The sequence below is a fragment of the Hylobates moloch genome, unplaced genomic scaffold (assembly GCF_009828535.3).
Source record: "Hylobates moloch isolate HMO894 unplaced genomic scaffold, HMol_V3 SCAFFOLD_1, whole genome shotgun sequence".
NCBI classification, from domain to species: Eukaryota; Metazoa; Chordata; class Mammalia; order Primates; family Hylobatidae; genus Hylobates; species Hylobates moloch.
The window spans coordinates 162,242,277-162,268,959 of record NW_026652276.1 but is presented as its reverse complement, the minus strand read 5'-3'; the positions used below and the strand labels follow the sequence as shown (position 1 = coordinate 162,268,959).

Below are 26,683 nucleotides of genomic sequence, written 5' to 3'. Positions count from 1 at the left end.
ATGCTTTTTCAGACTCTGATATAGGCATTCATTGCTGTGAACTTTCCTTTTAGCACCACTTTTGCTTTATGCCAGAGGTTTTGATAGGTTGTGTCACTTTTATCATTCAGTTCAAAGGATTTTTAAATTTCCACCTTGATTTCATTGTTGACTGAATGATCATTCAGGATTAGGTTATTTAATTTCCATGTATTTACATGGTTTTGAGGGTTCCTTTTGGAGTTGATTTTCCAATTTTATTTCACTATAGTGTGAGAGTACTTGCTATAATTTTGATTTTCTTAAATTTGTTGAGACTTGTTTTGTGTCCTATCATGGTCTGTCTTGGAGAAGGATCCATGTGCTGATGAATAGAATGTGTATTCTGTAGTTGTTGGTAAAATGTTCTGTAAATATCTGTTAATTTGTTCTGGGGTATAGTTTAAGTGCATTGTATCTCTATTGATTTTCTGTCTTGATGACTTGTCTAGTGCCGTCAGTGGAGTATTAAAGTCCCCCACTATTACTGTGTTGCTGTTTATCTCATTTATAAAGTCTAGCAGTAATTGTTTTATAAATTAGGGAGCTCCAATGTTAGGTGCATATATATTTAGGATTGTTATATTTTCTTGTTGGACAAGGCCTTTTGTCATGATATGTCTCTCTTTTTTTTTTTTTTTTTTTTTTTTGAGATGGAGTCTTGCTCTGTCGCCCAGGCTGGAGTGCAGTGGCGCAATCTCGGCTCACTGCAAGCTCCGCCTCCTGGGTTCACGCCATTCTCCTGCCTCAGCCTCCCGAGTAGCTGGGACTACAGGCGCCTGCCACCACGCCCGGCTAATTTTTTGTATTTTTAATAGAGACGGGGTTTCACCGTCTTTGTCTTTTTTAACTATTGTTGCTTTCAAGTCTGTTTCATCTGATACAAAAATAGCTACTCCTGCTTGCTTTCTGTGTCCATTGGCATGGAATGTCTTTTGTTGTTGTTGTTGTTTTTAATGTAATTTAATTTTATTTTTTATTATTATACTTTAAAGTTCTAGGGTACATGTGCACAGTGTGCACATTTGTTACATATGTATACATGTGTCATGTTGGTGTGTTGCACCTGTTAACTCATCATTTACATTAGGTATATCTATCTCTTAATGCTATCCCTCCGCCCTCCCCCAACCCCACGACAGGCCCCAGTGTGTGATGTTCCCCATCCTGTGTCCAAGTGTTCTTATTGTTCATTTCCCACCTATGAGTGAGAACATACGGTGTTTGGTTTTTTGTCCTTGCAATGGTTTGCTCAGAATGATGGTTTCCAGCTTCATCCGTGTCCCTACAGAAGAAATGAATTCATCCTGTTTTATGGCTGCATAGTATTCCATGGTGTATATGTACCACATTTCCTTAATCCAGCTTATCATTGATGGACATTTGGGTTGGTTCCAAGTCTTTGCTATTGTGAATAGTGCCGCAGTAAACATACGTGTGCATGTGTCTTTATAGCAGCATGATTTATAATCCTTTGGGTATATGCCCAGTAATGGGATGGCTAGGTCAAATGGTATTTCTAGTTCTAGATCCTTGAGGAATCGCCACACTGTCTTCCACAACTGTTGAACTAGTTTACAGTCCCACCAACAGTGTAAAAGCGTTCCTGTTTCTCCACATCCTCTCCAGCACCAGTTGTTTCTTGACTTTTTAATGATCGCCATTCTAACTGGTGTGAAAGGGTATCTTATTGGGGTTTTGATTTGCATTTCTCTGATGGCCAGTGATGATGAGCATTTTTTCATGTGTCTGTTGGCTGCATAAATGTCTTCTTTTGAGAAGTGTCTGTTCATATACTTTACCCACTTGTTGATGGGGTTGTTTGATTTTTTCTTGTAAATTTCGGTATTAGCCCTTTGTCAGATGGGTAGATTGTAAAAATTTTTTCCCACTGTGTAGGTTGCCTGTTCACTCTGATGGTAGTTTCTTTTGCTGTGCAGAAGCTTTTTAGTTTAATTAGATCCCATTTGTCTATTTTGGCTTTTGTGCCATTGCTTTTTGGTGTTTTAGTCATGAAGTCCTTGCCCATGGCTATGTCCTGAATGGTATTGCCTAGGTTTTCTTCTAGGGCTTTTATGGTTTTAGGTCTAATATTTAAATCTTTAATCCATCTTGAATTAATTTTTGTATAAGGTGTAAGGAAGGGATCCAGTTTCAGCTTTCTACATATGGCTAGCCAGTTTTCCCAGCACCATTTATTAAATAGGGAATCCTTTCCCCATTTCTTGTTTTTGTCAGGTTTGTCAAAGATCAGATGGTTGTACATGTGTGGTTTTATTACTGAGGGCTCTATTCTGTTCCATTGATCTATGTCTCTGTTTTGGTACAAGTACCCTGCTGTTTTGGTTACTGTAGCCTTGTAGTACAGTTTGAAGTCAGGTAGCATGAAGCCTCCAGCTTTGTTCTTTGGGCTTAGGATTGTCTTGGCAATGTGGGCTCTTTTTTGGTTCCATATGAACTTTAGTTTTTTGCAATTCTGTGAAGAAAGTCATTGGTAGCTTGATGGGGATGGCATTGAATCTATAAATTACCTTGGGCAGTATGGCCATTTTCACGATATTGATTCCTCCTATCCATGAGCATGGAATGTTTTTCCATTTGTTTGTGTCTTCTTTTATTTTGTTGAGCAGTGGTTTGTAGTTCTCCTTGAAGAGGTCCTTCACATCCCTTGTAAGTTGGATTCCTAGGTATTTTATTCTCTTTGAAGCAATTGTGAATGGGAGTTCACTCATGATTTGGCTCTCTGTTTGTCTGTTATTGGTGTATAGGAATGCTTGTGATTTTTGCACATTGATTTTGTATCCTGAGTCTTTGCTGAAGTTACTTATCAGCTTAAGGAGATATTGGGCTGAGACGATGGGGTTTTGTAAATATACAATCATGTCATTTGCAAACAGGGACAATTTGACTTTCTCTTTTCCTAATTGAATATTCTTTGTTTCTTTCTCTTGCCTGATTGTCCTGGCCAGAACTTCCAACACTATGTTGAATAGGAGGGTGGGAGAGGGCATCCCTGTCTTGTGCCAGTTTTCAAAGGGAATGCTTCCAGTTTTTGCCCATTCAGTATGATATTGGCTGTGGGTTTGTCATAAATAGCTCTTATTATTTTGAGATATGTCCCATCAATACCTAGTTTATTGAGAGTTTTTAGCCTGAAGGGCTGTTGAATTTTGTCAAAGGTCTTTTCTGCATCTGTTGAGATAATCATGTGGTTTTTGTCTTTGGTTCTGTTTATATGATGGATTACGCTTATTGATTTGCATATGTTGAACCAGCCTTGCATCCCAGGAATGAAGCCAACTTGATTGTGGTGGATAAGCTTTTTGATGTGCTGCTGGATCCAGTTTGCCAGTATTTTATTGAGAATTTTTACATCAATGTTCATCAGGGATATTGGTCTAAAATTCTTTTTTTTATTGTGTCTCTGCCAGGCTTTGGTATCAGGATGATGCTGGCCTCATAAAATGAGTTAGGGAGGATTCCCTCGTTTTCTATTGATTGAAATAGTTTCAGAAGGAATGGTAACAGCTCCTCTTTGTACCTCTGGTAGAATTCGGCTGTGAATCCATCTTATCCTGGACTTTTTTTGGTTGATAGGCTATTAATTATTGCCTCAATTTCAGAGCCCGTTATTGGTCTATTCAGGGATTCACCTTCTTCCTGCTTTAGTCTTGGGAGGGTGTATGTGTCCAGGAATTTATCCATTTCTTCTAGATTTTCTAGTTTATTTGCGTAGAGGTGTTTATAGTATTCTCTGATGGTAGTTTGTATTTCTGTGGGATTGGTGGTGATATCCCCTTTATCATTTTTTATTGCATCTATTTGATTCTTCTCTCTTTTCTTCTCTGTTAGTCTTGCTAGCAGTCTATCCATTTTGTTGATCATTTCAAAAAACCAGCTCCTGGATTCATTGGTTTTTTTGAAGGGTTTTTTGTGTGTCTATCTCCTTCAGTTCTGCTCTGACCTTAGTTATTTCTTGCCTTCTGCTAGCTTCTGAATGTGTTTGCTCTTGCTTCTCTAGTTCTTTTAATTGTGATATTAGGGTGTCAATTTTAGATCTTTCCTGCTTTCTCTTGTGGGCATTTAATGCTATAAATTTCCATCTACACACTACTTTAAATATGTCCCAGAGATTCTGGTATGTTGTGTCTTTGTTCTTATTGGTTTCAAAGAACATCTTTATTTCTGCCTTCGTGTTGTTATGTACCCAATAGTCATTCAGGGGCAGGTTGTTCAGTTTCCATGTAGTTGAGCGGTTTTGAGTGAGTTTCTTAATCCTGAGCTCTAGTTTGATTGCACTGTGGTCTGAGAGACAGTTTGTTATAATTTCTGTTATTTTACATTTGCTGAGGAGTGCCTTACTTCCAACTATGTGGTCAGTTTTGGAATAAGTGTGATGTGGTGCTGAGAAGAATGTATATTCTGTTGATTTGGGATGGAGAGTTCTGTAGATGTCTATTAGGTCCACTTGGTGCAGAGCTGAGTTCAATTCCTGGATATCCTTGTTAACTTTCTGTCTTGTTGATCTGTCTAATGTTGACAGTGAAGTGTTAATGTCTCCCATTATTATTGTGTGGGAGTCTAAGTCTCTTTGTAGGTCTCTAAGGACTTGCTTTGTGAATCTGGGTGCTCTTGTATTGGGTGCCTATATATTTAGAATAGTTAGCTCTTTTTGTTGAATTGATCCCTTTACCGTTATGTAATGGCCTTCTTTATCTCTTTTGATCTTTGTTGATTTAAAGTCTGTTTTATCAGAGACTAGGATTGCAACCCCTGCTTTTTTTTTGTTTTCCATTTTCTTATTAGATCTTCCTCCATCTCTTTATCTTGAGCTTGTGTGTGTCTGCACGTGAGATGGGTCTCCTGAATACAGCACACTGATGTGTCTTGACTCTTTATCCAATTTGCCAGTCTGTGCCTTTTAATTGGAGCATTTAGCCCATTTACATTTAAAGTTAATATTGTTATGTGTGTAGTTGATCATGTCATTATGATGTTAGCTGGTTATTTTGCTCGTTAGTTGATGCAGTTTCTTCCTATCTTCGATGGCCTTTACAATTTGTCATGTTTTTGCAGTGGCTCATACTGGTTGTTCCTTTCCATGTTTAGTGCTGCCTTCAGGAGCTCTTGTAAGGCAGGCCTGGTGGTGACAAAATCTCTCAGCATTTGTTTGTCTGTAAAGGATTTTATTTCTCCTTCACTTATGAAGCTTAGTTTGGCTGGATATGAAATTCTGGGTTGAAAATTCTTTTCTTTAAGAATGTTGAGTATTGGCTTTCACTCTCTTCTGGCTTGTAGAGTTTCTGCAGAGAGATCCGCTATTAGTCTGATGGGCTTCCCTTTGTGGGTAACCCGACCTTTCTCTCTGGCTGTCTTTAACATCTTTTCCTTTGTTTCAGCCTTAGTGAATCTGACAATTATGTGTCTTTGGGTTGCTCTTCTTGAAGAGTATCTTTGTCGCATTCTCTGTATTACCAGGATTTGAATGTTGGCCTGCCTTGCTAGACTGGGGAAGTTCTCCTGGATTATATCCTGAAGAGTGTTTTCCAACTTGGTTCCGTTGTCCCTGTCACTTTCAGGTACACCAGTCAGACGTAGATTTAGTCTTTTCACATAGTCCCATATTTTTTGGAGGCTTTGTTCCTTTCTTTTTACTCCTTTCTCTAAATTTCTCTTCTCACTTCATTTCATTCATTTGATCTTCAGTCACTGATACCCTTTCTTCCACTTGATCAGTTCGGCTACTGAAGCTTGCGCATGCATCACGTAGTTCTTGTGCCATGGTTTTCAGCTCCATCAGGTCATTTAAGGACTTCTCTACGCTGTTTATTCTAGTCAGCCATTCATCTAATCTTTTTTCAACGTTTTTAGTTTCTTTGTGATGGGTTCGAGCATCCTCCTTTAGCTCGGAGAATTTGTTACTACCGATTTTCTGAAGCCTTCTTCTCTCAACTCATCAAAGTCATTCTCCGTCCAGCTTTGTTCCATTGCTGGCGAGGAGCTGCGTTCCTTTGGAGGAGAAGGGGTGCTCTGATTTTTAGAATTTTTGGCTTTTCTGCTCTGGTTTCTCCCCATCTTTGTGGTTTTATCTACCTTTGGCCTTGATGGTGACGTACAGATGGGGTTTTGTTGTGGATGTCCTTTCTGTTTGTTAGTTTTCCTTCTAACAGTCAGGACGCTCAGCTGCAGGTGTGTTGGAGTTTGCTGGAGGTCCACTCCAGACCCTGTTAGCCTGGGTATCACCAGTGGAGGCTGCACAACAGCAAATATTGCAGAACGGGAGATGTTGCTACCCGATCCTTCCTCTGATAGCTTCGTCTCGGAGGGGCACCCAGCTGTATGAGGTGTCAGTCGGCCCCTACTGGGAGGTATCTCCCAGTTAGGCTACTTGGGGGTCAGGGCCCCACTTGAGGAGGCAGTCTGTCCGTTCTCAGATCTCAGACTCCGTGCTGGGAGAACCACTGCTCTCATGAAAGCTGTCAGACATAGATGTTTAAGTCTGCAGAAGTTTCTGCTGCCTTTTGATCATACAGCTCACCAGGGGAGTGGGGGAAAGCCCGCAGTAACAGGCCTCACCCAGCTCCCACAAAGCAGGAAAGGCCATTCCCACTCCCAAGGTGCCCCTTCCAGCAGCACTGAGTTAATTTCCAGGCAGCTGCTGAGCAGGATTGAGAAGCTGCCCCAGGCTATAAGCCTCCCCTCCACCCCGAGAAAGTAAGCAGGGCTTTCAGGTTTCACGCTTTCCTACCTGCCATAGTTTCTTTGCTGCTTTCTGCACTGCCTGTTTGCCTCCTCCCCCGATTCTGTCCAGGAAACTTCATGTTTGTTTGAAATTGTTACACAGTTCACCTGGAAGTTTCCTTCTCCTTGTGGTCTTTCCCCAATTCCACTGGCAGCCCTCCCCAAGGGCCTCTGTGAGACAAAGTCAGGAATGGCTTCCCTGGTGACAGAGAGTGCCCACAGGGCTCTTCTGCTTCTTCCTTTATCCCTATATTTCTCACAGCTCTCTAAATTAATCTCAGCTCCAGGTGAGGTCACATCCTTCTCTGGTGAATTGGCCCTTCGGGATCCCCAGTGAGGATGTGTATTGAGGGGCAGACATTCCCTTTCACACATTGGGCACTCACAGTTTTTTGGCTCAGGGGACAGGCAGCTGTAAACTGCTTCCTTTGAAAGGTCTATGGATTCTCTTGGCTTTCCTGGTATGTTCCTGTGGTAGTAGTTCTTGGAGCAAAAGTTCATGGTGTGAGTCTCCACACACTACTCGGTGTGTCTGAGTGGGAGCTCCAAGTTAGTTATGTGCCCTATCTGCCATTATTTTCCCATTTTGAGTTAGTTTTCATATATTGTGTTGCGTAAAAGTCCAACTTCATTCTTTTGCATATGGATATCCAGTTTTCCTAGCAACATTTGTTAAAAACCTGTCCTTTTCCCATTGAATGGTCTTGGCTCCCTTCCCAAAAATCCTTTGACCATAAAGTGAGATGCCTTTTTTTCCTCTGAATTCTTTATTTCATTGTTGTGTATGTCTGTTTTCATGCCAGTACTGCACTGTTTTTATTAATGTAGCTTTGTAGTAAGTCTTGAAATCAGTAAGTATGAGTTTTCTAGCTTTGTACCTCTTTTTCAAAACTGTTTTGGCTATTCGGGGTCCCTTAATATTCCATATGAATTTTAGAATGGATTTTTCTCTTTCTGCAGAAAACATTGTTGGGATTTCAGTAGGAACTGCATTGAATCTGTAGGCCACTTTGGATAGTATTGACATCTTAACAATATTAAGTTTTCTAACTGATGAACATGTAATGTCTTTCTAATTATGTATTGTTTAATTTCTTAAAGCAGTGTTTTGTAGTTTTTGTTGTACAGATCTTTCACTGTCTTGGTTAATTCCTAAGGTTTCTTTTTTATGCTATTATAAATGGAATTATTACTTCAAGAAATGTTCTAGTTAGTGTGTAAAAATGTAACTCATTTTTGTGTTGACTTTGTATCTGCTTATTTGCTAAATTAATTTTTAGTTCTAAGGTTTTGTTTTTTTTTTTTTTTGAATCTTTAGGGTTCCCTGCATGTAAAATCATATCATCTGTAAGAAGATAATTTTACTTTTTCTTTCCAGTTTGGTTGTCTTTTGTTTCTTTTTCTTTCCTAATTGCTCTGGGTAGAACTTCCAGTACTATGTTGAATAGAAGTGATGAAATCAGGAATTCTTGACTTGTTGCGGATCTTAAAGGAAAAGCTTTGAGTCCTTTACCATTTGATCTTAGAGGAAAAGCTTTTAGTCCTTTACCGTTGTGTATGATGTTCACTGTGGGTTTCTCATATATGGCTTTTATTATGTTGAAGTAGTTTGCTTCATTTCCTAGTTTGTTGAGTGTTTATTAAATCATGAAAGGATATTGAATTTTGTCAGATACTTTTTCTGCATCAATTGAGATGACCATGTAGGGTTTTTTTTCTCCTTAATTCTGTTAATGAGGTGTATTGCCTTGATTGATTTCCATATGTACAACCATCCTTGCATTCCAGGATAAATCCCACTTGGTCATGATGTATAATCTTTTAATATGCTGCTGAATTCAGTTTGCTAGTATTTTTTTGACAATTTTTATATCACTGTTAATAATGGATACTGGTTTATAGTTTTTTTTTCTCTTTTTAGGTTGCTCTCATTTCTTTTTCTAAAAATAATTTTAATTGACACAGTCATTGTACATATTTATGGAGTACACAGTGATGTTACAGTACATATAATGTATCAGGGTAATTAACATATCCATGATCTCAAACACTTCTTTGTATCAGTATCCTCCTCCTAGCTGTTTGAAACTATATTATTATTGTTAATTATAGTCATCCTACAGTACTATAGAATACAATAACATTTCTCCAGCTATTATCATTAGCTGTAATTTTGCATCCTTTAACACACCTCTCGCTATGCCTCCCTTCCCCTTCTTGGTTTCTACTATCCTTTGTTGGTTTGTGGTTTTCTTGTGTGTCTTTGTCTGGCTTTGGTATCAGGGTAATGCTGGCCTCACAGAATAAGTCCGCAAGTGTTCCCTCCTCTTCTGGTTTTTTTTTTGTTGTTGTTGTTGGAAAAGTTTGAGAAGGCTTGGTTTTAGTTCTTTTTCAGATATTGAGCAGAATTCACCAGTGAAGCCATCATGTCCAGGGCTTTTCTTTGTTGGGAGGTTTTTGATTACTCATTCAATCTCCTTACTGATATAGGATTTTCAGATTTTCTGTTTGTTATTCTGTTTCAGTAAGTTTTGTGTTTCTAACAGTTTTTCCTCATCTAGGTTATGTAGTTGTTGACATTCAGTTGTTCATAGTATCCTCTTATCATCCTTTGTATTTCTGTGAAACTATTAGCAATGCCCTACTTTTATTTCTGATTTCAGTAATTTGAGTCTTTTTTTTCTTAGTCTAGCTAGAGATTTATCAGTTTTGTTCCTTTTTGAAGAACCAACTTTTAGTTTCATTGATTTTTCCATGTTTCTTTCCTGTTTTCCATTTTGTTTATCTCTGTTCTTTTCGTTATTGTTTTATTTCTTCTGCTAGCTTTGGGTTTAGTTTGTTCTTTTTCTAGTTTTTGAAGTTGTAAAAATAGGTTCTTGAATTGAGAACTTTCTTTTTGTTTCATGTAAGTGTTAATAACTATAAATGTCTCCCTTAGCACTGCCTTATCTGTGTCCCATAAATTTTCTTATGTTGTGTTTTTCATTTGTCTCTAAGTATTTTCTAATTACCCTTGTGATTGGTTCTTTGCCCCATTGGTTGTTTGATTTCCACACATTTGTGAATTTTCCATTTTCCTTCTTTTATTGATTTCTAACTTCATTGTATTGTGCTCAGAGAAGATACTTTGTATGCTATCTGTCTTTTAAAATCTATTAAGACTTTATTTGTGGCCTAACATGGTCTATCCTGGGAAATATACCCTGTGTACTTGAGAACAATAGGTATTTGGTTACTGTTAGGCAGAATGTTCAGTCTATGTCAGTTAGACCAAGTTGGTTTATTGTGTTGTTCAAGTTCTCCATTCTGTGTGGTTCTGTTAATTATTGAGAGTGGGGTGCTGAAGTCTCCCAGCTATTATAGAACTACTTCTCCTTTCATTTTTTTCACCTTTGGTTCATATATCTCAGTGGTCTGTTATTAGGTACATAAGTGTTTATATAGCTGACCCTTGAACAACACAGGGGTTAGGGTTGCTATCCCCCACACAGAAATCTGCATGTAACTTTTGACTTTTCTAAAGTTTACTAATAGACTACTGTTGGAAGTCTTACTGATAATGTAAGCAGTTGATTAACACATTTTATATATGTATTATTTAGTGTGTTCTTATGATAAACTACAGAAAATAATGTATTAAGAAAATTATAAAGGAGAGAAAATTTATTTACAGTTCATTAAGTGGAAGTAGATAATCATGAACGCCTTCATTCTTGTCATCTTCACACTGGGTTGAGGAAAAGGAAGGATTGGTCTTGATGTCTTCTGGGCAGCAGAGGTAGAAGAAGATGCACATATAGATGGACCTATACAGTTCAGACCCATGTAGTTCAAGGGTCAACTATAATTGTTGTATCTTTTGCTGTATTGAATCTTTTATTAATATATAGTGTCCTTGTCTTTTGTAACCTTTTTTGATTTAAAGTCAATTTTGTCTGATATTAGTATGGCACTTCTGTTCTCTTTGTTCTTGTATGGATGGAATACCTTTTTTCCATGCCTTCACTTGCACCCTGTTTGTGTCTTTGGGCCTAAAGTGAGTCTTTAGTAGACAGCATGTAGTTGGATGATGTTTATCCATTCTGCCAATCTCTGCCTTTTGATTAGAGTTTAACCATTTACATTTAAAATCATAAGGAGGAACTTCTGTCATTTTGCCATTTTTTTTCTATGTGCTTTATAGCTATTTTGTCCTTCATTTCCTGCATTACTGTCTCATTTCTTTTGGTGTGTATTCTATAAGCTATTTTCTTTGGGTACTATGATGATTACACTTAATATTTTAAAATCACAATATTTATACCAGCTTAATTTCGGTAACATAAAAAAATTATGCTTCTTTACAGTTCCATCCCCACTACTAGTTGATGTTGCAGAATTATATCTTTATACATTGTGTGTCAAAAAATATAAAGTAATTTTTTAATGTGTTAGTCTCAAGTTATGTAAAAAACAAAATGTGGAGTTCCAAACCAAAGTTACAATGATACTAGAATTTATAATTGCCTATGTATTTACTGTCACTGCAATTTTTATTTTTTCATATAGCTACAAGTTATCTAGTATTCTTTTGTTTCAACCTGGAGAATTTTGCTCTACAGAGCAAGTCTTTTGGTAATAAACTCAGCTTTTTACTTGAGAATGTTTTATTTAAGAATGTCTTGAGAGGCTGAGGCAGGCGAATCACCTGAAGTCAGGAGTCAAGACCAGCCTGACCAACATGGAAAAACCCCATCCCTGCTAAAAATACAAAAAAATTAGCTGGGTGTAGTGGCGCACTCCTGTAATCCCAGCTACTCGGGAGGCTGAGGCAAGAGAATCGCTTGAAACCAGGAGGCAGAGGTTGCGATGAGCCAAGATCACGCCATTGCACTCCAGCCTGGGCAACAAGAGCGAAACTCCGTCTCAAAAAAAAAAAAAGAATGTCTCAGCTTTTATTATAAAGGATGGTTTTTGTGGTTGTAGGATTCATGGTTGACATTTTTTTTTGTTTGTTTTCAATTATCTTAATTATATTGGCCTATGCCTTCTGTCCTCCAAAGTGTCTGATGAGAAAGCTGATAATTTTATTGAGGACTGCTTATGTGTGATTAGTTAGTTCTTTCTTTCAACTTTCAGAATTTTCTCTTTGCCTTTTAGTGGTTTCATTATAATATGTTTTGCTGTGAGTCTCCTTGAAGTCATTCTACTTGGAGTCTTTTTCAGCTTCTTAGATGTTTATATTCATGCCTTTTATTAAAATTGGGATTTTCAACCATTGTTTCTTCAAACATTTTTTCTGCCTTCATTACTTGGTACTATGACAGTGTGTATGTAGGCCTACTTGATGGTGTCACAAGCCCCTTAGGACCTTCACATTTCTTTAGTCTTTTTCTTTTCCTAAGACTCAATAATTTCAATTGTTCTCTCTTCAAGTTCACTGATTCTTTTTTTCTTCCTGTCCAGATCTGCCTTTCAGTCTCTCTAGTGGATTTTTAATTTCATTTATTGTACTTTTCAGCTTCAGAATTTTTTGTGTGTATCCTTTTAGGTTTTCATTCTCTGTGTTTCTCTTACTCTGTTGCTTTTATTTATTTATTTATTTATTTATTTATTTATTTATTTGTTTGTTTGTTTGAGGTCTCAATCTGTTGCCCAGGCTAGACTCAAACTCCTGGGCTCAAGCAATCCTCCCATCTCAGCTTCCTGAGTAGCTGGGACTATAGTTGTGCACACTGTGCCTGGCTCAGATTTTCCATGTCTTTATTCATATTTCCATTTTGTTCATACATCATTTTCTTAACTTGGTCCACATTTTCTTTTAGTTCTTTGAGCATTTTTCAGAAAGTTGTTTTATAGTGTTTGTTTAACAGATCTACCATCAGGTCTTTCTCAGGGACAATTTGTTAGTTTATTTTCTTTCTTTTAGTGGGCCATATTTTTCTGTTTCTTTGTATACCTTGTGACTTTTTAATTGAAAACTGGATGCTTAAATTTAATTTAATGTGGTAATTCTGGAAATCAGGTAGTATCCCTTCCCCAGGGTTTGCTTTTTTTTCTTAATTGTTGCAGTCTCTTTGCCAAAGATCAGTCTGAGATTTTGTAAAATTAAGGTATTTTCAGGTCTTTTCTGTGCCTTTGCCTTAAGCTGGATATGTAATACAATAGACCCTCTTTATCCCTGGTTCTACTTTCTGAAGTTTCAGTTATGGTCAACAGTGGTCCAAAAATATTAAATGGAAAACTTCAGAAATAAACAGTTCATAAGTTTTAAATTACGTGCTGTTCTGAGTAGCATGATGAAATCTTGTTCCAACCTGCTTGGGACATGAATTAATCCCTTTGTCCATCATATGCACATTGTATATGTTACTCACCCAATAATCACTTAGCAGCTGTCTTGATTATTAGGTTGACGCTCGTGGTATTGCAGTGCTTGTGTTCAGTTCAATAAAGTTAAGGTTCAATAAAGTTAAAATAAAGGTTCAATAAAGTTAACCTTTACTTTACGTAATGACCCCAGGGCACAAGAATAGTGATGCTGGCATATTGTCATAATTTTTTTTATTATTTGTTAATACCTTATTGTGCCTAATTTACAAATTGGACTTTCTCATAGGTGTGCGTATTTAGGAAAAAACATAGTACGTGTAAGGTTCAGTACTATCTGCGGTTTCAGGCATCCACTGGGAACATATTCCCTGTGGATAAAGGGGGACTACTATGGTGAATTTCTATTTTCCCTTATATATGCAGTTTCTTTTGAATGCCTCAGTCCTTAATGTCTGGCTCCTAAAAAAAGGAAAAGGACGAAAATGAAGAGGGTTGGGGAAAGCACCAGTCTTTAAGTGCCCTGGAAGTTACCTCAGCTAGAGGGGGAGGGGCTTGCATCAGTGGATGGAGGTACAACCACAATGGCTGCCACCCCCTGCACCTATATCTTCCTGATCAGAAGTAGCAGTCAACAGTCAGAACACCCATTCCTGATATTTGGAGGATGGGGTCCTTATTGCCCACCCTAACTCCCACAGCTCCATATAAGCTGCTCCACAAACACGTGCACAGTTGCCTGCCTGTGGGAGTAGGGTGGGGTGGGGTGGGTAGCTCCTGCTGAGCAAGTAACTGAATTGACTGAAATCAGCCACAATTTACCTTACTGTCCAGGACTTTTTCTTGAAGTTTGAAGTTTTCAATATACTTTGAGAGCTTCAGACTAGTTGTATGAGATAGATTCTACGAGTGTAAGTGTTCACTGGGTATGCAGACTCATTCTTGGTGCTTTCTACTAGACGGTCTTTCAGGAATCCTCTAACTTAATCATGGATTCTTCATATCTCACAACATATCTTGTCTTTCCATTTACTCAAGTTTTATTTTAGATCCTTTGTGGAATTATAGTCCTCTTTATGTAGAGCCTATACATTTATAGTTTTGTTATTCTTTGTTACTTACAGCTTTTTTGTTTGCTATTGAAACGTGACCTTCCATTATAAGTTGCATATTATCTGTATATATAAAAAGTGATTGACTTCACGTACTTTGTAAATGGCAGCCTTAAGTGAATTTACTGGTTTTTTTGGACAGCATTTTAGTATTTTTTCCGAAGATGGCCACAGTATCTGCAGTTAATGATGATTTTCCCACCTCTTCTGAAATATTTGTACCTTTATCTTCTTGTGCAGTTGGATTGGCTAGTGCTTCCAGTATTAAATAGTGTTGATAACCTGCACCCTTGTCTTAAATGGATACTTTGTGCATATAAGTATAGAAATAGGAGCATGATGCAGAAAGAACAAGCTCTTCGAGAATAATCTGCTTCCAGGTATCTCTTACAGCCTTCTCTGAACCTTGTAATGGATAAGGATCAGCCTACTCCTGGGACAGGCAGATAGGACATTCGTGGAGAAAGAATATTAGATGTTCCTAGAAAGTTTTCAGTGTGATAAAGCAGTATAATTTTCTCCCAACCTTGGATATTGTAGAACCTTTCACTCATGTCCGTGTGAAGAGACCACCAAACAGGCTTTGTGTGAGCAGTAAAGCTTTTTTTTTTTTGAGACGGAGTCTCGCTCTGTCACCCAGGCTGGAGTGCAGTGGCGCGATCTCCGCTCACTGCAAGCTCTGCCTCCCGGGTTCACGCTATTCTCCTGCCTCAGCCTCTCCGAGTAGCTGGGACTACAGGCGCCCGCCACCACGCCCGGCTAAATTTTTTTTTTGTATTTTTAGTAGAGACGAGGTTTCACCATGGTCTCGATCTCCTGACCTCATGATCCGCCCGCCTCGGCCTCCCAAAGTGCTGGGATTACAAGCGTGAGCCACCGCGCCCGGCCAGCAGTAAAGCTTTTTATTTCACCTGGGTGCAGGCGGGCTGAGTGCTAAAAGAGAGTCAGCGAAGGGAGATAGGGGTGGGGCCGTTTTATAGTATTTGGGTAGGTAGTGGGAAATTACAGTCAAAGGGAGTTGTTCTCTGGCCAGCAGGGGCGGGGGACACAAGGTGCGCAGTGGGGCAGCTTTTGAGCCAGGATGAGCCGGGGGAAGGAATTTCACAAGGTAATGTCATCAGTTAAGGCAGAAACAGGCCATTTTCACTTCTTTTGTGATTCTTCAGTTACTTCAGGCCATCTGGATATATACGTGCAGGTCACAGGGGATATGATGACTTAGCTTGGGCTCAGAGGCCTGACGGAACCTATCGAGGTTGCAAAAAATATTTGTGACTCTTGGAACAGTAACAAAAAGTTGTTCTGACTTTTTATTTTCTGAACCTGGAATTGTGGGACTATTTTAAAGAATATAATTTCAACTGGAGACTTGTCCAACTTGATTTTAACTTGATTGCGAAGCATCTGTATAGCTCATGTTGTATGTCCAGTTTATGGCTTTGTATTGTAGAAATGTATTTAAAGCTTCAAATGATGAGACCATACATAATTTCATGGTGGGCAAATTCTTTTTTTTGTTTGTTTTGTTTTTAAGGATTGGAGAGTTTAATAGGCCAGAAAGAAGGGAGAAGGCAGAAGGAAGAAGGTCCCCCGTACAGAGACAGAGGGAGGGAGGCTCCAAAGCCAAGAGAAGGGAACCCCAAGTGCGGTGGACACCAGCCAGGTATATATGCAGAGGCTGGAGAAGGCGGTGTTCGATTTGCATAGGGCTCAGGGGATTGGTTTGACTAGGCACGTCATTCACGTAGCTCATGAAACAGCTGGCCCTCCCACTGTAGCTTTTAATATGCAAATACATGGCGCCATGATGTTCTATGCTTGTGGGGATTCCAGGAACATGTAGGGCAAGGGCAAGAAGGCTGTGGGAATCACCATGTTTGGGTGGGCCCAGTTTTTAATGGCCTGCATTTGCATATGAAAGGTTGCTGGCCTGGCCTTAAGAGCCAGGGCTTTGCAAGAAACTTTTCCGGAGATGCTTTAAAAAATGAAAACGTTCCAAGGATCCCTTTTCCTTCTCTGCCTAAAATAATTTCTTAGTAACTCCTACAGCATTCCCCCCTGTGGAGATGCCACACTAACTGCTGTTAGAGGGTTTTGGGCAACAACTCCTTCTGGCTACTTCCTGCTGAAAAGGGGCATCAAATGGGGAACAGCAACTAGGGCTCCTCCTGGGAAGAATGGGGGATCCTCAGAAGAATGGCATGTCCATGTGTGGTTCAGTTTGCAGCACCATTTGGAGTTTGATTGTTTCTAGGTGAGAAGAAACAATTTGAGATACAGTATTGAGTATAAAGGGCCCAAATATCAATACAAGACATATAAACAAGAGAGGGCTTAATAAAGGAGTTAACCAATTCCATAAGGAAGACTGGTATTTATTAAAGAAGGATTGTAGCCACCCAGGGCTGAAGCTGGCGTTTTCCCTGAGCCTGTCAATAATTTTGATTTGATCTTTAAGTACCTGTAGATTTTTTCTCTACTTTACTAGAGGTGTTAATCACTACTAAACCCAAAAACAGTCCTAGCAGACTCAGTGATAGTAAAACTTTCATGCTTCCTTGTCAGTAACTATTATTCCTGTTCTAAGGATAATAATTAAGCAAAATACAACAGCAATGGAAACTCTGTCCAATATTTCAGTTAGAAGGTGCTACCGTGTGTATCCCTATTGCAAACAGTAGAGTGAATATAGCAATTCCCACAAGTGTGGTGTAGTAGATAATTTCCATCTAAAATTTTACTTGCCAAGATAATTTCCCTTTGGCGGTCTATGAAGCTTTGGTTTTATTTTCCTAAACAAAGAAACCTTTGGGTTATGGGTACCCTACTTAGTTTCATTACCTGGCAGAATTTGCAGGATAATTGCCCAGAACTAGTATACTGATTCAGATTTTTACATTACCCATCCCTTTGTCTTTCTTCCAAGCTGCAGAAGATTACCACTTGAGTCACAGGAATAAGCAGCGTTAGTTTAAAATGTAGGCAAAAAGCTTAAAAACAATTAATGAGACTAGGATTTAATGACAAATGTATGATAAGCTTTGGAGCAAAATTTTTCTCTCCAGTTCTCATTTTTGGTAAAACTAATTGTGAATGAACTTTAGTCTTATACTTGGCCTGATTATTTGCATGAAGTGTTAGCAAGAATGGTTATTTCTACATAGGTCTTTTGGATTGGCTTTGATAAAACTCTGTTCCACAAGGAATCTTCGGTAAGACCTTTAAAGCCTAGTCCAGCCATGGGTTTGTATCCTCAAATACCTGTCAGTTGGGTGATCCTCTATTGTTGATGTCCCAAGAAACTTGGAGCTTCCAGACCTGTTAGAAAGTGACGTTCTTTACTGACTACAGGTTAGGAGCTCTGTGCCGGGACTGTGTAGACAAGGTATGATGCCAGTTCCCCCAGGGGCTTTTATTGGCTCTGTGTGTCAAGCTTGATTTCTTAAAGGGAAACACACCCTTTCACTCAAAGCCTTGGTATAATAACCAGTTTTTCCAATTGTGTCCTGTTGACAAAGAAAAATGGATTCTTATTGCATTAATGCAAACAACTATATTGCCATAAGTTAAGAGTACTTACAGGTAGTCTCCAAATTATAGAGGAACCAGGTGGGGAAAAATGAACATTGTTACTTACGTCCCTATAAGAGACCACCTGAGCAGGCTTAGTGTGATCAACAAGGCTATTTATTCACTTGGGTGCAAGTGGGCTGAGTCCGAGAAAGGAGTCAGTGAAGGATGGTAGGATTAGCATTGGTTTTTAAAGGTTTGGGATAGGTGGTGGAGTCAGGAGCAATTTTTTGCGGGCAAGGGATGGATGTTACAAAGTACATTCACGAGGGCAGGGAGGAATGTTTCAGAGTACATTCACAAGGGAGGGGAGGGTGTATTGTCACAAGGGCTGGGAGGAATGTTACAAAGTACGTTCACAAGGACAGGGAATATCACAAAGTACATTATCACAAAGGCTGGGGAATGGTCACGATGGCTTGACCATGGTGCAGCCAGCTCAGAGGACCTTACAAAACATGCTCCAAATTTTGTTTACAGTAGTATACCTTACTCAATTATTAAAGGTCATAAATAGTTTAAAATAAGTTTCCTTGACTCTGAAAAACAAAACAAGGATCAACAATATTCCAAGCAAAAGTTAAAAAGTTGCTTAAACTTTTTGAGTGCAGTCCACTTAGTTAACTCTTGTTTTGCTTGATATTTGTGAGCATGTCAGTTCTTTAGGAGTCCCATACCTTCTTTCTCAATTTCAGTGTTAAAATATTCAAAGCTATTAAAAACCTGCAGTTAAAGTCCTTAATATAGCTTGATTATAAACCATCTTTTGAGAAGGAACAAAGCAAGACAACAATTGTCTGCAAATGACAAAATTTTCAGGATAGCTACAGTTAAAAACATGACTGATAAATAATTTATTTCAGTGGCTTACAGTAACTTTACCCTTAATTGTGATTGATAGCATATACTTGGGCATTAGAATTTTGGAAATCCCGTGCAATTTTTGGAACGTATATTAGTATTATTTACCGAAATATAATTTAAAGAAGATTGGACATCATTATGGCAATCTTATGTGACTAAACATGTCAAATGATTCTGTCTACCTTTTCTCTGAATGTTTCAGGGGCCCTCTGAACCATCCAGAAAGCCAGGCATCAGGAAGGACAATTTCCAGATTGGCATAAATATTTTGCCAAAATGACTTAAAAGGCAAAAACTTTTCATTAGCCTTTACTACGACATGAAAATTTTGTTTAAGGCCAAATTTTACCCTTGCACTAGTTTATTAATGTTAAACCCAATTAGTTTAAATGAAACCTTATAGATTATTTCATCTAATTTTAGCCACTTTCACCACGAGGTAAAAATCTTTACAAACCTTTTATAACCTTTTTACTAAAGGGCAGATTAGTGCCTTAAGACCTTCTTGCTATGCGTTTATTTCAGTGCTTAATTTATGAAAAGAACATATAAATATTATGGGAGAAGACACTAGTTCTTCTACCATGCGTTTCATTGGAAGGCAACCCAAAGCCAATTGGCTTATTTTGTAATCAGTCCATCCCTGATGGGAGGCTCATGTCCCATTGGAGGGTGAGGATGTTTCCTTATCTTTCAGGTGGCCAAGAGCATGCTTTCCTAATTTATAACTACTGTTAGCCATCCCTTACAGTGTATTTTCTACCTAGTTATTACACACCAAAGCTTTTCATAATGTGAAGTAATTTGATACCCCCAAACTTAAAACACAGTAGATAACACAATGCAAAACAGAATAGAGCCTTTGATTTTGAGAGGGATCCATGTCCTTTTAATTCCTGGGATTTCATGAGGGAAAAAAAGGTTTTTTTCCCAAAATGGGGTCTGTGGCATCTCCCGTTTTTCCCAAGGAGTTCCATCCTACCAGAAGTTATCTTAGGACCTCTCATGCATGCATTAAGAGTGGTAAGACAAAAAATGGAGAAAAATAATTCAGTCGACTGAGAAGAGAAGAGCCTTTTTCCAGAAAAACAAGATCCAAGAAGAGAAAAACATAAAAGCCTTTTAAATATACCTATAACTTGAACATCCACTTTTAATTAAGCTGAGCACTCTTTAAGGAAGTCCTTTTAAATCCCCTGTTACTTTAGCCATGCCAAGCAGTTAAGATTTTTGGCTTTCGAACTTTCCAAAGTAACCTCACAGGTGAAACCAACAAGCCTTAATCAGATTATGACTCAACTGAGGGTGTACAAAGTATTTTCAAAATTGTGACTGAGACAGTGAAAGAGATCCAACCCAAACAACTCCATCTGGTTTCCAGCCCCCAAGCTGTCCTTGCCCTTCCTGGGGGTAGGTGGAACAAACTTTGGGAGGAGCCGGGTTTACATTCTACAGTCAAAAACAAAGATGATAATAGCCACTTGCCATGATATACTTCCCTCTTGCCTGGGGACCAGACCAGGAAACTAGCTACAAGATTAGAAACCTTGGCCCAGGAGCCATGCAGCTGGAGGCTACAAGATTTTGACCCTCCCTAAACAGCTCTCAAGATCAGGCTTAAGATATTTTGTAAACCCTGCCCTTGATAGATCAGCTAGTACCATCCAGATTGACTAACTGGATTATCTGATTTTGTGGTCCTCACCCAGGAACTGACTTAGCACAAGAAGACAGCCACCATTGTAAAATGGTGGAGACTGAAACAAAGTATTGCCACGTGGTTACAGATCGTGAAACACATGAAACAAGATGGAGGCTGTAGCCAAGTTTGCCACTGACCGCTTTGCTGGGCTGGCTTGAACAGCAGGCTTACGGAGTCCTGGGCCTGCATCCTAACCTAAGGTACCTTTTCTTTGACAGAACCATACAGAAAGACATGCAAAGCACACCAGATTGTTTATAACTTAAGACCAACCTCACAAATTCTTCTTCATTAATTATAAATTTACAGAGAATATAAACAATGATCCTTATTATCCCTTTTGCCGGTTTGTGCAGGGAGAGAAAAGCCAAAAGCCCGATTGGTAAGAAATTTTTATGCTTTTGCCAGCATATCAGGCTTCTGGGTTCCCTTCCCCCTAGCTTAACTTTAAGCCAAGCATTTTAAGGTTTGGAAAATTAACCTTTTTCAGGTTGGAAGAACATTATAAAAGAGACAGACGCCATTTTAAACCGCGAAAGAAGGAAAAACACCATAGGAATTCCAATTAGGGTTTTCAAGAAGTATTGCCTCTCTTCCTATTGGGAATGGTGTTTCCCCTATTTCTTTGGCTTCCCTATTTTTTCTTTTCCCTTTTGGCGTACTATAGGAGACATATTGCTTATCTCCAAAATTCTCTTCTGCTTGCAGAGCTGCCTGTTTTAGCTGCAGTGAGGGCTTGACTTAGCAGCAACATAACATCCTACCGTGTGAGGTTAAATACCTGAGTTAAATTTTGGAAAGTTTATACCTATTAGGGTCATTAGAAAATCAGTCTAAGTCTCCTTTTACTTGCCTAAGGTCCTGCAATGAGCAGGGAACTTGAAGGTGCCCCAAATAAGGGGGACCCTCAGATGATTTCCCTGAAAGTTACTTTTTTTTAATTTGGGGGAACTATTTTCCCTGGGCCTGCCCAATATGGTTGCTAAAAGATCTGAGTTGATCTTACAACGCTTGCAGAGGTTTAGTAGAAATGCCATGCTCTTGTGCAAAAGAAAATGAGTTGCTTTCTTTAAAGTTCTGAGGTTAAGGAAGTTCCATTGTTTCAGAGTGCACTCCAGAGGGGTGCAAGCTGAAGATAATTTATTACCCATTTAGAAAAAGAAGCGAGAATAAAAGCATTTTCTTAGTCTCCTTCCTTTCTGTATGACCCAGAGTGGAGGAGAAGACAGGGAGTATTCTCTGAATGTCTTACCTCCCCAGTATCTGGATTCTGGCACTTTCTTAAATGTGCTCCCCCATGGTTGTAGGCGTGGTCCTCCAAGCTGTGGATGCGGATGAGCTAAGTGGTGGGGCTAACCACATCTACCCAAGCAGCCTTAGCTTATCCGCCTTGTGTGATTTCTCTTTGACTTACTAGAACCAGTGTGATTTGCCTGGATCGCCGCCCCCCCCCCCCCCCCCCCCCCCCCCAAAAAAAAAAAACCGTCTGGAGAGACTGTGTCACCTTTGGGCAAGGCTCCTTTAACGGAGGCAATGTGCTATAGATTGCCTGCTATTACGGGCCATGCTAAAGCACTTACCCTTAAAAGAAAACAGTTCTGGTTAACTTCCGAACTTAAACTTCCCTTACTAATTAAGTACTATCTTAATCGGAGACAGAATAGATGCCTTAAAAGAACATAGGAATAGAATGGCCGTTTTCCCACTGATGGGACAATATCGGGACTAAAATCTGGCTGTCGAAGACATTTTACCCCTAACTTAAAAGCAGAAACTTTCGTTCTCAGAAGAGTCCTAGAGCCTGATTTCTACTAAGTGGCTTAGAAATAGCCATGTGCTTCCCAGAGAAGCCGTAAAGAGAGAGAGTTATTGAGTTACTGCCTGCTGTGATTCTCTATCTTTTCTAACAGATCTTTTTTTCCTAAACTGTAAGGATTCCTGCACATTAGACACACACACAGAGGGTAAGAGACTGCCGATAAAAAGAGAAAATTTGGCGACAGGGTAGATGGAAGAGAGCATTGAGATTTCCGCCTGGCCCGGAAATGTTATTTTTCATAAAATACATTATTTGTGTTAACAGGTAGAGGGTTTAACGTTACTATTTTGAATAGTTTACACACAGGCTTTTAGGGGAATGAAAATATTCTATGATACTGTAATGACAGGTATGTATCATTGTACATTTGTCCAAACCCATAGAATGTACAACACCAAAAGTGAACCATAATGTAAACTGTAGACTTTGAGTGATAATGATGTGTCAGTGTAGGTTTATCAGTTATAACAAATGTACCCTCTGGTGAGGAATGTTGATAAAGGAAGCTAGGCATGTTTTGGGGCAGAGAGTATTGGGAAATCTCTGTTCTCCTCCTTCCCGTCAGTTTTGTTGTGAATCTAAAACTACTCTGAAAAAAATAAAGCCTTAAAAATTTTTCAGTTTTGGCCAGGCGCGGTGGCTCACGCCTGTAATCCCAGCACTTTGGGAGGCCGAGATGGGTGGATCACGAGGTCAGGAGATCGAGACCATCCTGGCTAACACGGTGAAACCCCGTCTCTACTAAAAATACAAAAAAATTAGCCGGGCGTGCTAATAAAAATCTAATCAATAGATAAGACCTACATAAATAAAAACTATTTGGAGATCCTCACTAGGAGTTTAAAGGGATCCTAAGATTAATTTTTGAGAGCTGCCCAAGAAATATATATTCATTAAACTCAATTTAGAAAAATAATCTTAGTTGGCCCTTATACAATTGAAATTTTAGAAGCATTTTAAATATTTTGGTTTATTCTAGTCTCTTTTTAGTATCACTTTTTTTAAGCACATAATTGGAATAACATTGTCTATAAAATTTTGTATGGAATTGTATATGAAATTGTTGTATATAAAATATTTGTGTTCACTTGTGTTCTAATACATTTTCATAATAAAATGTAATCTTCAACAATTTAGCACTTGTATAATCTACTTAGTGGGTATATCTTAATTTACATAATTTTACCTTGTATTGATTCTGATTTGGGATATTAAATCTTTTTCATTTAGCACATACTTGGAAGCTTTACAGGCACTGCTCATGAATGCTTTTTATTTTTTATTAAGATTTTCTTAGATTAAGAGTTGAGTGGCTGAGTAAAAAGAGGAGAGTGTGCTAAAGAGAATCTTGTCTTTTGAGTTTTTTATAGTAGCAGGCCATATAGCAAGCAATTAAAATTAATAGGAATTTACACAACTCTGTTAGCCAGCATAGGGTTGTGGAAAGTTATGGTAAATTAATATAAAGCACTTAGAAGAATATCCTTTTCAATGAATAATTACTCAGTGTTAGCTATTTTTATTTGCTATATTATGTTTTAGATTTGACTGTTCTTTTTAATTTGTAATTCAAATATACAGTTGACCAATTCTGAAACTTCTCCCAGTCCCCAGACCTGTATCTCCAACAGCTTGCTCAACATTTCTACATCAGTGTCCTACTGGTGCTTTAAAATATGGTATATGCTGAGCATTGATCTAAACAAAATCTGTCATGTCTTTAAAGTATCTTTCTTCTTTTTTTTTTTTTTTTTTTTTTTTGAGATGGAGTCTCGCTCTGTCACCAGGCTGGAGTGCAGTGGTGCGATCTCGGCTCACTGCAACCAACCTCCGCCTCCTGGGTTCAAGCGATTCTTCTGCCTCAGCCTCCCAAGTAGCTGGGACTACAGGCATGCCCCACCACGCCCAGCTAATTTTTGTATTTTTAGTAGAGATGGGGTTTCACCATGTTGGCCAGGATGGTCTTAATCTCTTGACCTTGTGATCCGCCAGCCTTGGCCTCCCAAAGTACTGGGATTACAAATGCGCCCAGCCCAAAAGTATCTTTATTCTTCCCTCACACTTGTTGCATAGTTTGGGTATAAAATTCTAAGTTGAAAATTATTTTTCCTCAGAATTTCAAAGGATTTTCTCCACTGCTTTTTAGCTTTCAGTGTTGTACAAAAGTCCAGAACCATGTATTTTCTGGTCTCTTGTATGTGACCTTTTGTTCCTGTCTCTGAAAGCTTGCAGGATGGCTTCTTTGACCCACATGTTCTGCGATTTCATGATATGTCTTTATGGGTCTGTTTTTATTTACTGTGCTGGGTATCATTGAATCCTTTCAGCGTGAAAATGAAAATGTCTTTGAAATACTGAGTTCATGATTTCCTCTTCTGTTTTATCTGGACCTCAAAAGTGATCTTTAGTTTTCACATTTTTTTTTCTTATTTTCCATCACCTCGTCTTTCTTGTCTTTTAACTTTGCTTACTTTCAGGGAGATTTCTTTGTCTGATTTACAGCTGTTCTATTTGAGGTTTTCAATTTTCTTATATTTTAATTTTTAGGAGTCTTTTGTCTTCTGATTTTTAAAAACTGATATCTTGTTCTTCATGAATGCAATGGCATGGCATCTTTTCCCTCTCAAGATATTAATGGTGGTATTTTGTTTTTAAGTTTTCATCTCATTGCATAATCTCTACCAAGTTCATTTAAATGTGACTATGTTTGTCTTTTTCTTATCAGAACCATTCCTTAAAATGTCTGGTGATTCATAACTGGTGTTGGTAATTTAGACTAGCTAATAAAAAGCTAATTGAAATATCTGTACAAGTTGTTGGGACTAATCACCAGTGGTTTTTAACTGTAGGATGATCCCACTGGTGTGATATATTGCTCAACCTCTTCGGAATTCCATAATGCAAATCCAAACAAAGTGGTTTTTAACTTTCCATATCCTAAAATTACTGTAGCAGATGATGCCAGTGCTCTCTCCATAGGCCTGTGTTTCCTTCCTGCTCTCAGACTCCTAGTGTGTGTTGATTCTCAACATCTAGCTCCTAAGGCTTGTTGCAAGGCCACCCTCACCATGCCAGAGCCTGTTTTGCCAATGTACATGCCGTGGAAGTGTCTGGAAAATTTACTTCCTGAGGACAGCCCTTAACCAATGATTAATGATATGAGTAAACTCTGAGGTGTGACCTACATTAACACCAGAGCTACCCTGAGGGACTGAGCTAAAATTACCCTCTATGGGACCTTCCTTGGTGTCTTACCCTTGCTTAGTTTCCTTCCCTTTCCTGTCCTGTTTCCCTACAAGTTTTTCCATAGAATACTTTCTAATAAATCACTTTGACACAAGCGCCTCATCTTAGAGCTTACTGCCAAAAGACCCAACTTACGATAACTACTACTAATTGCGCAGCATTCTCTTTAATTGGAGTGAAATCAGACTGAAGTTTTCTATGCTGTTCTTTGGGTTCTGTTTGTCAGATAATGTCATCAAACTTTTATATTAAAGAAGAATTGGTTAATTTCTGCTCCTTAATTTTCTGGAATGATTTATGTAGTCCAAAAATCGTTTTTTGAAAGATTGAGAGACTTCATCCAGGAAAGTCTGGACCTTTTTGAAGTCTGGCTCTTTGACAACATTTTATTTTTTCTATGGTTGTCTGGTTGTCTGTTAGGTTGTGTATCTTGAGTCAGGTTTGATAATTAGCTTTCTTTTAAATAGAAATCTGTGTTTCATTGAGGTTTTTATGTTTAATAGCTGTTATACAAAGTGTTATTTTTTCATTTTATCTGTGAACATGAATACTACTTGAATTCTGATTTGAACAAACCAACTGCGAAAAGACATTTTTGTGCTAATTGAGACAGTTTGATTACAGAAGACAGTTGTGGAAATTTGATTACAGACTGTGGGTTAGATGATTCCAAATTATTACTAATTTGTTAGGCATTTAGTAATGGCATTGTAGCTTTTAAGAAAATGTTGATATTTTCAGAGAGGTATACAGAAGTATGTAGAAATGAGATGATTTTATGTCTAAGATTTGCATTAAAATACTATAATCATTTGAAGAAAGAATAAAGTAAATATGCCAAATTTCTTATTATAATTCAATCTGTATGACAGGTATGTGAGTTTTTTTTTGTTTTATGCATGTGTGAAGGAAGATTTTTGTAGTTAAGCTGTTTTTTAAAAAATGACAATTGAGTTACTTACGGGATGAAATTAGAACACATACTTCTTATAAGCGCATTCTCTCCTATCCCCCACTTCATTTCAATTGGCAACATAATGCCATTTTTGCCTAACTATAACATAAATTAATGTCATTTTATTTTATGGAGTTTTTCTTTCTGGGATAATAACATTTCTGCTTTGTTGCATAATTATCACACACAGGTTTTTCTTTTTTTTTTTTGGAGATGGAGTCTTGCTCTGTCAACCAGGCTGGAGTGCAGTGGCATGATCTTGGCTCACTGCAACCTCTCCCTTCCAGGTTCAAGCAGTTCTCCTCCCTCACCCTCCCCAGTAGCTGGGATCACAGGCACCTGCCATC

The 26,683-nt window shown here is 38.4% G+C and overlaps 1 protein-coding gene across 12 annotated transcripts in view; it reads left to right on the top strand.

Moving 5' to 3' along the window:
• C1GALT1 (core 1 synthase, glycoprotein-N-acetylgalactosamine 3-beta-galactosyltransferase 1) overlaps nt 1-26,683 on the top strand; it is a 120,721-nt gene that overhangs the window by 36,459 nt on the left and 57,579 nt on the right. For 4 of the 12 annotated variants that reach the window (XM_032760881.2, XM_032760883.2, XM_058446977.1 and 1 more), the window contains one exon: nt 20,324-20,516. The exons of 6 other annotated variants lie outside the window; for them this stretch is intronic. The gene's annotated coding sequence lies outside the window, so the exon portion shown is untranslated. Of the gene's footprint in view, nt 1-15,714; nt 15,844-20,323; nt 20,517-26,683 lie in introns of all 12 variants that reach the window. 2 more of the 12 variants (XM_058446963.1, XM_058446960.1) reach the window with 1 other exon arrangement.